Source organism: Rhinopithecus bieti, unplaced genomic scaffold (genome assembly GCF_001698545.2).
Source record: "Rhinopithecus bieti isolate Rb0 unplaced genomic scaffold, ASM169854v2 scaffold_36417, whole genome shotgun sequence".
Lineage (NCBI taxonomy): Eukaryota > Metazoa > Chordata > Mammalia > Primates > Cercopithecidae > Rhinopithecus > Rhinopithecus bieti.
Window position 1 is genome coordinate 791,773 of NW_016815677.1, and position 13,828 is coordinate 805,600.

The 13,828-nt window shown below is 41.0% G+C and overlaps 1 long non-coding RNA gene and 1 pseudogene across 4 annotated transcripts in view; one reads left to right on the forward strand and one right to left on the reverse strand.

Moving 5' to 3' along the window:
- LOC108516208 (uncharacterized) overlaps positions 1-13,828 on the reverse strand; it is a 56,729-nt gene that overhangs the window by 28,540 nt on the left and 14,361 nt on the right. The window lies entirely within an intron of this gene.
- On the forward strand, positions 4,325-6,374 carry LOC108516205 (multifunctional protein ADE2-like; annotated as a pseudogene). The gene is made up of 2 exons (XR_001881736.1): positions 4,325-5,051; positions 5,201-6,374. The product of XR_001881736.1 is annotated as a multifunctional protein ADE2-like (transcript).

Below are 13,828 nucleotides of genomic sequence, written 5' to 3' on the forward strand. Positions count from 1 at the left end.
GCTAGCTTTTGTGTTTTTTTAGTAGAGACGGGGTTTCACCATGTTAGCCAGGATGGTCTCGATCTCCTGACCTCGTGATCCGCCCGTCTCGGCCTCCCAAAGTGCTGGGATTACAGGCTTGAGCCACCGCGCCCAGCCTCACCCGGCTAATTTTTTTGTATTTTTAGTAGAGGCGGGATTTCACCATGTTACCCAGGATGGTTTTGCTCTCCTGACCTCACCAGCCGCCTCGGCCTCCCAAAGTGCTGGGATTACAGGCGGGAGCCACCACGCCTGGCAGGAAAGAATGTTTGAAAGATTAGTTTTAGCCTCTGTCTTTAGGCCCACCTAGCTTTTTTCCTGTCACAATTCGGGGGGGTGCTTTTTTTCGGGGGTTTGGGGGGCTTGTGGATAGTCCAGACCTGTAGTGGGTTTTTGAGGAAGCTGCCGTTTATTATCTATTTAGTGGGGAGACAAGCAAATTGTTCTGTAGGGCCATCGAGCTTCCCGTATTCGCCTTCTTAGCAAATTTCAGTGGTATCTTATAACTTCATAGCAATCTAGGAATAGCACACTAAAAGAGTTAAACTGAGTTTCTCAAGTATTCAGCAACAATGATAAATCCCCTAATGTTTTTTCGCAACATTTTATTATGAAAATATCCAAACAGGAAAGTTAAAAGAATTTTACAGTGAACATTGTTTACCAAGGTTTTACCATTAATATTTTACTTATTTTATTCCTTAACTAACTCTATCCATCAGTCCATCTTAATTTTTTTTTTTTTTTTGAGACGGAGTCTCTCTCTGTCACCCAGGCTGGAGTGTAGTGGTCTAATCTCGGCTCACTGCAACCTCTGTCTCCCAGGTTCAAGTGATTCTCCTGATTCGGCCTCCCAAGTAGCTGCGATTATAGGCACCCACCATCATGCCTGGCTAATTTTTGTATTTTTAGTAGAGATGGGGTTTCACCACGTTGGCCAGCCTGGTCTCGAATTCCTGACCTCAAGTGATCCACCTGTCTCGGCCTCCAAGTGCTGGGATTTACAGGTGTGAGCCACTGCGCCCAGCCTAATCCATCTTATTTTTTGATGCATTTTAGATTGCTGACACCTGTACTCATCCTTCTAAAAGTCCTCACATGCACATCATTGACTAGAGTTTAAAATTTTTTTTGTTGTTGTTATAAAATTTACATACAATGAAGTACACAGATTAACTCTACATTAAATTTATATAAATGTATACATCTGTGTAACCCAAACTCCTGTCAACATATAGACCACGAGCACCATCCCAGCAAGTTCTCTCCTACCTCCTCCAGGTGAACTTCTGCCCCCATCCTCCTAGAGGGAACCACTGTTCTTTTTTTTCCTGCTATAGATTTTCCTCTTCTAGAACTTCATATAAGTGAAATTATCCATTATGTATTCCCCTTGATGATTTCTAAAAGAAATTCTTAAGAAATTAAAAGTGTTTCTGAAACAAGGAGAATAATTGATAAAGAAAATATCAGATATCAGATTCATTACTTCATTAAATATATTTATTATGAGAACCTCTAATCTGTGGATACAGAAATCTGAAAAACAGACCCTGCCCTCAAGGAGATCACACTGTCCTGGGAGATACAGTACAAACATGCAGTTAGAGACAGGCAAGAAACAGTTATCACTCGGCACATAAGGGGCCTAATCCAGCCTGGGAGGTAATGGAGCAATCAAGGGATATTTACATTTTTACTTTGGAACTTGTCTGGGGCAGCCAATGCTCTTTTTTTCCATAATTTTAGAACCTCTTAACTCAAAATGATTTGTCCTGAAATGGCAGTTTTACAATACTGAGTAGGTGTAATACAAATTCGCTAAATAAAATGAGGAAAAAACTGTAAAAGGCACAAATTTAAATTATTGGGGATTCTGCTTTCCTCTAGTGTGAGTTGAAATAGACTCAAATAGGTGTGGTATTGCTCCCAAACACAAACAACATGCACTCCTGTTCTTTGATTACAAGTGACAGAAGCTTTCAAGAGCTCTAGATAGCAACAGCAAAACTTTAATCTTCTTGGACTCCCCTTTAACATTCTCAAGGTATATAAAACCTATTGCTGGTTGGGCATGGTGGCTCAGGCCTATAATCCCAGCACTTTGGGAGGCCGAGGCAGGAGGATCACTTGAGGCCAGGAGTTTGAGACCAGCCTAGGCAACACAGCAAGACCCTATCTCTACCAAAAACCAAATCAACTGTATCTTCAAACTGAGGCCCTCATCTCCTAATTTTTTTTACTCTTTACTTCCATATTTTACACACAGATTACAAATGAAAGATCCTCAGTTTCCATCTGTACCCACTTTTTCCTATTCTTGGTCCATCTCAGAACTCTATCATTGTTATTTAGTGAGGAGGGGAAGCCCGAGAAAACCTGGAAATTTGTTTAGCCACACTTTCCCCAGAAAACTGAGAGGGTTAAGGAAAATTCTGAAGCTTCTTTTGCCCAAGGAACCGAGAAAGCTACTTACTATAAACCACCTATTATAGATATGATGACCCTTGAAAGAGAAATAGTTTATTTTTCTTCATATTATCTGAAACAAATAGCACCTTGTGTAACTAAATGCATTTTTTAGTGTACATCAGAAGGAAGGAATTGCTTAATAAAGAGTACCTGAACTGAGTTTGTTTCTGTTGATGAAAGGCAGAGCAGCTATAGAGGTGAGCTGCCCTAAAACAGTGTAAACAGTCACTGCCTTAAAGGTGCTTCTAACAGTAACAAAGCAGGGGCCCACCACAAACTATTCTAAGCAATACTTTCTTCTTGCTTTTCCTAGTCCATTTCATTCAACTGAGTTCCACAATTCAGAAACAGTGACAGGAAGGATAAGAAAAATGGAGTGTCTGTACCTCTGAATCCTGACTCACGCACAAGTGTTTTAGCTCAAATTGGCTAGACATTTCTCAGAGTAAGGGATCGCTGGCAGTGTTTGGAAACTAAAGGAGAATAAAGAACAGTCTCATCAATCATGCAGCTTATGTTGTGGACTGAACGCATATATTGAAGCCCTAACTTCCAATGTGATAGTGTATGTAAGTGAGGCCTGTGGGTGGTAATTAGGGTTAGAGAAGTCATGAGAGAGGTGCCCCATGATGGGATTAGTAATCTTATAAAGATAACTAATTTATAGAACTTTCTCTCCGTTATGTGAGGAGATAGCAAGAAGACAGCCCTCTGCAAACCAGAGAGAGGGCCCTCACCAGGAACCAAATCTGCCGGCTCCTTATCTTGGACTTCCCAACCTCCAGAACTGTGAAAAATAAATGTTGTGTAAGCCAGTGGTCCCCAACCTTTTTGGCACCAGGGGCTGGTTTTATGGAAGACAGTATTTCCACAGATAGGTGGAGCGAGGCGATGGTTTTGGGATGAAACTGTTCCACCTCAGATCATCAGGCATTAGATTTTCATAAGGAGTATACAATCTAGATCTCTAGCGTTTGCAGTTCACAATAGGGTTTGCATTCCAATGAGAATCTAATGCCGCCACTGATCTGTCAGGAGGCAGAGCTCAGGCTGCTCGCTAACCCACTGCTCACCTCCTGCTGTGTGGCCTGGCTCTGAACAGATGGGTACCTGTCCATGGCCCAGGGGGTTGGGGAACCCTGATTTAAGTCATCCAGTCTATGGTACTTTGTTACAGCAGCCCAAGCGAAAACAATTCAGTACTTTGAGATGTATTGTAAAAAGTACCTTTTCCTTAAATGACCTCCATGACCCATTAACAAATGAAAGCTGACCTTCATTTGGTCATTTCATAGGATATTCCAGAATGCTCTGATACTGAATATCCATGTGTCCCATCATTCTTGGTTTTTTTTTTTTTTTTTTTTTGAGACAAGGTCTTACTATATTGCCCAGGCTGGACTTGAATTCTCAAACTCCTGGGTTCAAGAGATCCTCCTGTCTTGGCCACCCAAAATGGTGAGATTGCAGGCGTGAGCCACTGTGCCCTGCCAGGACTAGCTTTTTAAAGAGGCAACAGGGCCAGGCACGGTGGCTCACACCTATAATCCCAGCACTTTGGGAGGCTGAGGTGGGCGGATCACTTAAGCTCAGAAGTTTGAGACCAGCCTAGGCAACATGGTGAAACCCTGTCTCTACAAAAAAATACAAACTTTAGCTGGGTGTGGTGGCACAAACCTGTGGTCCCAGGTACTGGCAAGAGATGGGAGGATCGCTTGAGCCTGGGAGGCTGAGGCTGCAGTGGGCCAAGACTGCACCAATGCACTCCAGCCTAGGTGAGAGTGAGAATCTGTGTCAATAAATATATAAATAAAGCAAGAGGTATCAAATATTCACAACAGAGATTTCTGCCTCTCAGCATGGGTGCAACTCTCATCCCACTCAGGATAACGGTGATGGCTGAGGTACTGAACATTGCTAAAAAACTGTGTGAAGGTAAAACAAAAGAGGTCTACGAATTGTTTGTTAAATAGGCCAGGAAAAGTCCTCCTGCAGTCTAAGGGCCAGATGACAGCAGGAAATGCAGTCAGAATCACCTGGAAGGAAAAGTTGCAACCTCAAATAAAATTACCAGTTGCATTTTTCTGTTGTTACAGGAAGCAGGTATTAAAACTGCTTTCACCAGAAAATGTGAGGAGACAGCTTTCACTGTGCCCCAGTGTGAAATAATTCCAATTGAACGGTTTGCAGAAGAATAGCAACTGGTTCTTTACTCAAAAGAAATCCTGGTGCCAAGGAAGGATATGAGTTTTACCCACCTAAAATGGAGGTGTTTTTCAAGGATGATGCCAATCATGACCCACAGTGGTCTAGGGAACAGCTAACTGCAGCAAAATTTGGCTTTGCTGCACTTGGTGTAAAACTGAAGTGGATATGATGAGTCATGCCACATAGGTTGTTTTGAAATACTGGAGACATCCTGGTTGCCCCCCAGAACTGTACACTGGTTGATATGAAGAATGAATTTGGTGTTGATGTGACCAGCAAAGAAATTGTTCTCACTGATGTTATTGATAATGATTCCTAGAGACAGTGACCATCAGGAGATCAAAGCCAATATAGAAAGACAGTCTTTTAATTATCCTTTTAAAAATGTTATTAAAAAAAAAGAGAGACAGAGTCTTGCCATGTTGCCCAGGCTCAAGCAATCCTCCTGCCTTAGCCTCCCAAAGAGCTGGGATTACAGGCGTGAGCCACCACTTCGGGCCGAAAGATAAACAGTCATATCAAGGCTTCAGTGTAACTCCTGAAGGGTTCCAAATGGTACAGAAAAACTTTGCATGGGTTGTAGAGATTAGAGTTGCTTTTGAAATCAGAAAGTCAGTGCAGTGTTATAGTACTGATGGGTTCTACTTCTGACCTTAGTCACCATGAAAAAAATCAAGGCCTGTGCAAATTTTGGCATTCCATGTGGACTTCGAGTAACATCTGCACATAAAGGACCAGATGAAACTCTGAGGATTAAAGCTGAGTATGAAGGGGTGGCAGTCGTACTGTATTTGTGGCAGTGGCAGGCAGAAGCAATGGTTTGAGATCAGTGATGTTTGGGAACACTGCACATCCAGTTATCTGCTGTCCTCCCCTCACACCAGACTGAGGAGTTCAGGATATGTGGTTTCCTCTTCGACTACCCAGTGGTCTCGACTGTTCAACCATACTTTCTCCAGAAGGATCAGCTCAGTTTGCTGCTCAGATCTTTGGATTAAACAATGACTTATTATGGGGCAAACTGCAAGGAAGCACTTTGAGCACATGGATTTCTTGGAAGAAAGGTGACAAGAAAATCACATAAAGAACATCATTGCATTTTTTAGGGGGAAAACTACAGATTTCTAATTTAGCTGCAGAAAAATCAAGCAAGATGAAAAAATTTAAAATTAGAGAACACAAATAAAATGTACTAGTGAATACATGATTTCCAAGATCCAAACAAAAACTATTTACAACGTAATTAAAACAGGTAAGTGCTGTGAAAAACAGAAACACGGTGACACAGGAAGAGCCTGACAGGGGAACCTAACCGAGTCCTGCGAGTGTAAGCCAGCTTCCCCAAGGAAGTGACATTTCAAGCAAGATCTGAAGGACAGCAGTCTATAAACGAAGTAGAGAAAGGTAGTGCTGAGGGCAGAGGGCACCTACATGGGCAGAAGCTGGGAGCAAGATGAGTACAGCATGCCCCAAGTAATCAGGAAGTGCCAGTGGCTGGAGTGCAGAGACAGCAGTGGAGTTTTAGCTAGAGATGAGAGCAAGGGAGGCAAGGGCTGGATCATCCTGTCTCCTGTAGGTCACAGCAAGGTGTCTGGTCTTTGTGACAGAGGAAAGGCATTTATTGAAGTGACATTTTAAAAAATTACTGACGGCCGGGCATGGTGGCTCATACCTGCAATCCCAGCATTTGGGAGGCCAAGGCAGGTGGATCACTTGAGGTCAGGAGTGTGAGATCAGCCCGGTGCAAAACCCTGTCTCCTGAAAAAATAAAAATTTAGCCAGGTGTGGTGGCAGATGCTTGCAATCCCAGCTACTCAGGAGGCTGAGGCAGGAGAACTGCTTGAACACAGGAGGTGGAGGTTGCAGTGAGCCGAGATATCACCACTGCACTCCAGCCTGGGTGACAGAGACCATCTCTTTAAAATATATATATATTGACAATATGAAGAATAGATTGAAGGGAGATAAGAACTGAGATAAATCCTATTTTACCTTCAATTTCTACTTTAAAATCAGATACAATCATTTGGAGAAAAAATTTCCTAGTTGGGAATGTCAGATAGATTTAAGGCAGCCGGGCGCGGTGGCTCATGCCTATAATCCCAGCACTTTGGGAGGCCGAGGCAGGCAGATCACCTGAGGTCGGGAGTTCGAGACCAGCCTGACCAACATGGAGAAACCCCGTCTCTATTAAAAATATAAAATTAGCCAGGCGTGGTTGCGCATGCCTGAAATCCCAGCTACTTGGGAGGCTGAGGCAGGAGAATCGCTTGAACCCTGGGGTCGGAGGTTGCAGTGAGCCAAGATCACGCCATTGCACTCCAGCCTGGTCAACAAGAGCGAAGCCCCATCTCTAAATAAATAAGTAAATAAATAAATACATAAAAAGATTTAAGATGGAAGCCAGTCTCTTGGGGATTGGGAGAGCTCTGTAGCTAAGCAGAGATTCCCCAGGGCCATTCCTGGTCACACCTACTCCTCGCTCTGGAGGTCTAGAACTCTACAGTGGCTGCTAGAATTCTACAGAGGCTGCTATGGGTGGGTTAGAAGATTTCACCAGATGATATGATGATTAAACACCCTTTTTATGAAATCTAAATTTACAAGTTCAGGATATTGCACTTTCTCTTTATGATGGATTTCCAGCTCTGAAAGCAAAAGTAGGTATTAAAAAAAAAAAAACAAAACTGAAAAGGACAAACACCCAGACTATTTAACTTGGGAGTAAACATTACATGAGGGTACTCTATTACAACAGAAAGTACTGAGAAGCTAAACCAAGAAAGTTTAAACTCAGTAGGGAAGTTTATTATATGAGAAAGACCGTTAAGAAATAAAATGTGTGGCCGGGTACGGTGGCTCACGCCTGTAATCCCAGACCTTTGGGAGGCCAAGGTGGGCAGACTGCTTGAGCCCAGGAGTTCAAGACCAGCCTGGGCAACATGGTGAAACCTCATCTCTACAAAAATTAGCTGGATTTGGTGGCACGTGCCTGTAGTCCCAGCTACTCAGGATGCTGAGGCGGAAGGATCACTTGAGCCCAGGAAGTCAAGGCTACAGTGAGCCATGATCATGCAACTACACTCCAGCCTAGGCAACAGAAACTCTGTCAAAAAAAAAAAAAAAAAAAAAAAAAAAAAAAAAAAAAAAAAAAAAGTTTTGCAGTTAAACTACCTGAAAAAAAACTTACATGAAACCCTCTTGACCAAATAAGATGGATAGACAAAGGAATGTTTTACCTGCCACATCCCCAGGTTAAGTTGCTAAAAGTCAAGGTAGTATGCTGTTTTCTCAATAAAAAGACTAACAGCTTAATCTATTAATGCCACAAAAAAGGAACATGCTAGTATTAAGGAACTACTCAACCATAAGAGAAGACCAAAAAGAGTGAGCTTAAAAAACAAACTTTATTCCAAATTATCAAAAAAAAAGTGTTAACTCTGAAACATTTAACATATTTCATTTAAACTCATACGGTCATAAAACTCAAACTATCAAAAATAGCATTGTGCGCTTAACCACTTTCAGTAATGAACCTTCAAGAGGAAACATTTAGAGACTCCCACACAACCTGGGCAACGCATATTTAATATTAAGTAAAGACAGCATTAAAAACTAAAAATCCTCAAATTTCAAGAGAATACCTATTCAAGTTTTTGATATGCATTTGCACATGATAAAAGAAATATTTTAATTTAAAAGAAACCAAGTCTGAGTGCTTACCCTTTCTTCAAATGTAATCTCCTGTCCACCCTTCATTTTATGACTGCATACGCCTCACTCTACTTCATCTACACTGAAACAGTGTTAGTTCAACATGATTGGCTTCACTCGAAGCCCTCTAGATCCCATTTCATATATCCCATCGACCACCATTATTCCCTTACATGTTTGCACAGCCTTATACTGAGTATTACATTGTAATCGAGCTTGGGAATTTCAGGTATCCAAAGGTAATTATATACACACGATTCTGTTTTATTGCACAGTTCACAATATAGCCGGTGATTACACAGCCAACCATGTTACGATGAATATCGACTATTTAGACAAAGACATCGATTTTGTCCCCAACCACAAATGAAACAAGAAAGACACACATATTCATCAACATATTAAGGTTGTGTTTACTCTGTGGTGCAGTCCTGAGGGCTCATACCACTCTCAGTGTGTTCAATACAGAATCCGTAACATTTCTGGTGGCATCACACATGAAGTATAGGACACAAGACCGTAAGTGTCCTGCACTCATGAGCCATTTGTGCCACATACGTAACAGAAAGGCCACTTTTAAAGCTTTTCAGATATTCAATCATGTTTGTCTTTTCAATTTTTTTTTTTTTTGAGACAGAGTCTTGCTCTGTCGTCCAGGCTGGAGTGCAGTGGTGCAATCTCGGCACACTGCAACCTCCACCTCCCAGGTTCAAGCGATTCTTCTGCCTCAGCCTCCCGAGTAGCTGGGATCACAGGCGTGTGCCACCATACCCAGCTAATTTTTTGTATTTTTAGTAGAGATAGGGTTTCGCCGTGTTGGCCAGGCTGTTCTCAAACTCCTGACCTCAAGTGATCCACCCGCCTTGGCCTCCCAAAGTGCTGGGATTACAGGCATGGGCCACCATGCCTGGCCTGCCTTTTCAAAGTTGTTACCACACTAGTTCACACTGAAGGTAAAAGCAATAGTTAGAATCTTTTATTAACAACACATTTTGACTTCAAGTTCAAAGCTGTTGGTTACAAGTTCTGCTAAATTTTTTTGTCAAATTTAAGAAGCCTATAGGACAACACAAAACCATCCCTGGTAATGTATTTGCAGTTTGGTCTTCAAAAGCTGTAAAGAGTGACAAAGAAATTAAAAAAAAAAATACTGAGTTAAAACCATTAAAAATATTTATTAATAATTGTTTTTAAACGCCACTTATTTGAGACAGCAGAAACCAAAGCATGTTCCTTAGAATTCTCACTTAGCTTGTATTTCACAAAAGTGCTTTAGAACTCAGATTTCTACCACCTGTATGGAGTGTAAAGTCAAAAGGAAGCCCAACAAAACCAAAGGCCCAATGGTGTCTATTCCCAGGCTAACCCACCTGCCTGGGCTGAGGAGCTGGACACACCTACTGACAGAGTCACACACATGAATGAGGGGGTCGGGCACCAAGGTGCCTTTATTTATTCATTTCTCAAACTCAATTCCCTTCAAATCCTGACTCTATTTAATAGGCCAAAGGACACTACTCATATTTATTTGGTGCCAAATTATTATTATTTTTAAATCCTTACATCTGCACCTTGAAAGCAAACTGCAATATCCAGCACAACATTGTCAGACAGAGCTGCTGTAGGGCTATTTAGCTTTATTACTGCCTGGCCAATGCTTAATACACTTCATCCTTTACAGCTGGAAGAAGGATGTTCACTGTATTTAACCAGCCATAGTGCATTTAGAGGTAAACAGCTTTTATGGACTATTTGCCCAGGAACTTTCAGTAAACTACCAAGTTGCGGCCCTGATTTTATTTTGGTCAGTATGTGCATATATTCACATGTAATTACCCAGAAAGAAGAAAAACTGGTTAACAAGAAACCTACCGTCATGTCAGATGCTGGAAATCAATCTTTAGCTACATAATATTTACAGAAAGGGTTTTAAGATTCATAATCCACTTTTTCAGTCTGTCTCTTATATTTCATTAGTCAATTGGAAGTGGCATATGAGTTTCACCTGGAAAAAATATTTTCACATTTTCTAATTCCTTTGACAAAGTTTTCGTCTGTTAAGGGATGAGAATGCTATTTGGCTATTACCTACTTTTAGAATTCAAACTAACTCTTCAAATGTCTTTATTTAGATTGTATGCTCTCAAATTATCTTACTGTTTTACTGACACAATGGTAAAACGGGGTTCCCAAAATGTCAAAACCCTAATGGAGTCTCCATTTCCAAGAGTAAATAAAAGACAGCGAACACTGTGGGGTTAAAACTATCCTGAGTCTTTTCCCCTCTGTAACATTTAGAAACTAGGGGGAAATAAGTAGGATTCCATTAATAGACTTCCAAAACAAAATGTTATGGAAGTGTTTATTTTTTAAAAGGAGAGTTTTAAGAGAACAGGATGTTTGAATATGACCAACTCCTACTCAAGGCGAAAACTAACCACAGACCTTTGCTGAGATGGCACCAATAATTGAAAGGAACCAAGCTAAACAGAATTTGATCTATACACAAAATGAAAACTTGTTAACAAGATGGAACACCTATAACAAAATTTAAGTCCCTTCATCTTTTGGCAATGAAATAAGTGAAATTATAGGGACATTTTGGAAGGGTTGAAGGTCACAGTCAGAATCAAAACAGAAAACTTTCAAACCTAGAAAGCAAAATGGGAACTTTCATAGCTCCCTGATCTACCATATCTAAACAGAGACAGTATAATGACTATCCAATAGGTGCTTAGTTTCAAAAATAATACAAACAATTTATCATGAAAAGCCTATACCTAACAAGCTGTTTGTCTTCTCTGTTCTGCCCCTTTGTCATATGCTTGAGCCTAATGAAGAAGGTCCTCTGCAGCTGCTCCTGAGGGCAGAGAAACAAGCAATGGAGTAACANGAGCACTGACATGCTTGTGGAGAAGGCAGGATAAATCTTCATAGAGACCAAACATAAGTGCAAGTGTAGTTGTCTTCTGCATCAATGGGGGAAGGATTCCACGATACAAATTTCGAAATCCATCCCTTCTCAACTGAAGTATTGCATCCCGTGTTTTGATGCCATACAGCTGTTGTCGAAAGAGGACCTTCTGAATGGGAAATGTGATTGCAACATTGTTGAAGGCTGCACAGCAGCCACACAAGTAATGCTTCATCTCACCAACATTTGTAATATGAGGTGATATATCTTGTTTTGAAGATGTTAGTATTGGTGGCCTCTTTTCATGAGCTTCTGAATCCATCATGTTGCTTAAGATCTTTCTTTTTCATGAAGGACTTTTTTTAACCTATAAATAATAAATGACAACGGGTAAACCCGTTTTATAGAGAGCTAAACACATGGGATTTCTCCCTAATCCATCCTCTAATATCTGGACACCACACTTTCCTTTTCAGACTAGATCAGGGATTCTTCAAGCGTTCTCAGAAGACCCCTGGAAGTCCCTGAGATCCTTTTGGGAGTCCAGGAGGTTTTCCTTTTTCAAACTACATATCTATGTGAGGCTCGATTTTTTGCATATACTTTAATCAAAACGACTTATCACAACAGACTGAATGCAGTAAACAGTAAACTCCATCTGTCTTTTAAATTAGACATGCAAGAGGCTTAGAAAACTGTAAAATATTTTCTAATGACTGTAAAATCATTAGAAAAAAATGGGAGGCATGAATGTTATTTTTCATGAAAATGTGTTAACATGTAATCATTACCTCAAATGATTAATATGTTTATCATTACCTCAAAATTCATATTTTAATTTTAAATTCCTAAAGACCCTGAATATCAGTCCACATAAACAAAGGCTGTTTGGGGCCCACAATAATTTTTAAGAGTATAAAGGAGTCCTAACAGCAAAAATTTTCAGAGCCACTAGACTAGTTCGTAATTACTGACTACACTATACAACGGTATCTATCGTCCTGCTGAAATAGGCACACATTCCTCCCATGAGAAATAAAACAGCAAGACATGCATTCATTCTATTAATATTTACACTTCTTTGGTACCTACTATGAACTAGGTCCTCTGCTAAGTTGCTAGAGATTCAAAGATAAGGAACTCACAAACTAATAGAATGTGCCAACGTGGACAAGTACACCAATGTGACAGCTTCTATGATAACCAACCATTGTGGGAACACAGGTAAGGAACACTGAACATGCACCTTGGAAGGTGGAGGTGTGGGATGATGGGCGCAAGGAGGGCCTGCAGGTATGTACCATGCACTCTATTTTCATATATGAATTCTCAAAACAACTCCATAAAGTATTATTTTTCCAGTTTTACAAATGAACAAAACCAGTATTCTCTTTTGTTCTGTTCAAGGCACAGCTAGTAACTGGTGGGGTCAGCATTCTGAAATGAAGTCTGACTGACTCCAGGGCTCATATCTCTGCTACCATATCACAGATGGCAATGACTTTGTGAGGCTGCCCTGAGATAAGAGGTAGCTATACTAGATACTGCTGAAAATGATAGGAACTAAGCCAAAGTTCCACCCCTATAAAACACCTCCTTCTGTAAAATGTACGATCTTTCCTTGCCAGTCATCTAAATCTGATTCCTCCTCCCTGAAAAAAATCCAGATCCAAATAGTTGGGTCATACAGAACAATTCCTACCTTCCAGTGCTGATCTTGGAGATCACCTTTATTTGGGGGATAACATGACAATTGTATTATATCTTAGATATAATAGAAATACATACAAAATTCTATATATTAGAAATATATATATGAGGCTGAATATTTTTTAACTGGATTTTAATTCCTTAACAGTAAGAGACTGGCCAGGCATGGTGGCTCATGCCTGTAATCCCAGCACTTTGGGAGGCTGGGGCGGGAGGATTGCTTGAATCAGGAGCTTGAGACCAGCGTGGGCAACATAGAGAGATCCCATGCCTACAAAAAAGTTGAAAATTAGCTGGGCATGGTAGCACACGCCTGTAGCCCCAGCTATGTGGGATGCTGAGGTGGGAGGATCAGTTGAGCCAGGGAGGTCAAGGCTGCAGTAAGCCATGATTGCACCACTGCACTCTAGCCTGGGCAACAGAGCAAGACTCTTGTTTCTAAAAATAACAACAGTAATTTAAAAATTAAAAATAGTAGTCAGGCGCAGTGGCTCACATCTGTCATCCCAGCACTTTGGAAGACCAAGGCGGGAGGATTGCATGAGGCCACACATTTGTGCCCAGCCTGGGCAACATGGTGAGACTCTGCCTCTACAAAAATCAAAATAAATTCGCAGGGCATGGTGGCGTGCACCTGCAGTACCAGCTACTGGGAAGGTGGAGGCAGAAGGACCTCTTGAGCCCAGGAAGTTGAGGCTGCAGTAAGCTGTGTTCATGTCACTGTGTTCCAGCCTGGGTGAAAGAGTAATACCCTGCTTAAAAAAAAAAAAAAAAAAAAAAAAAAAAAAA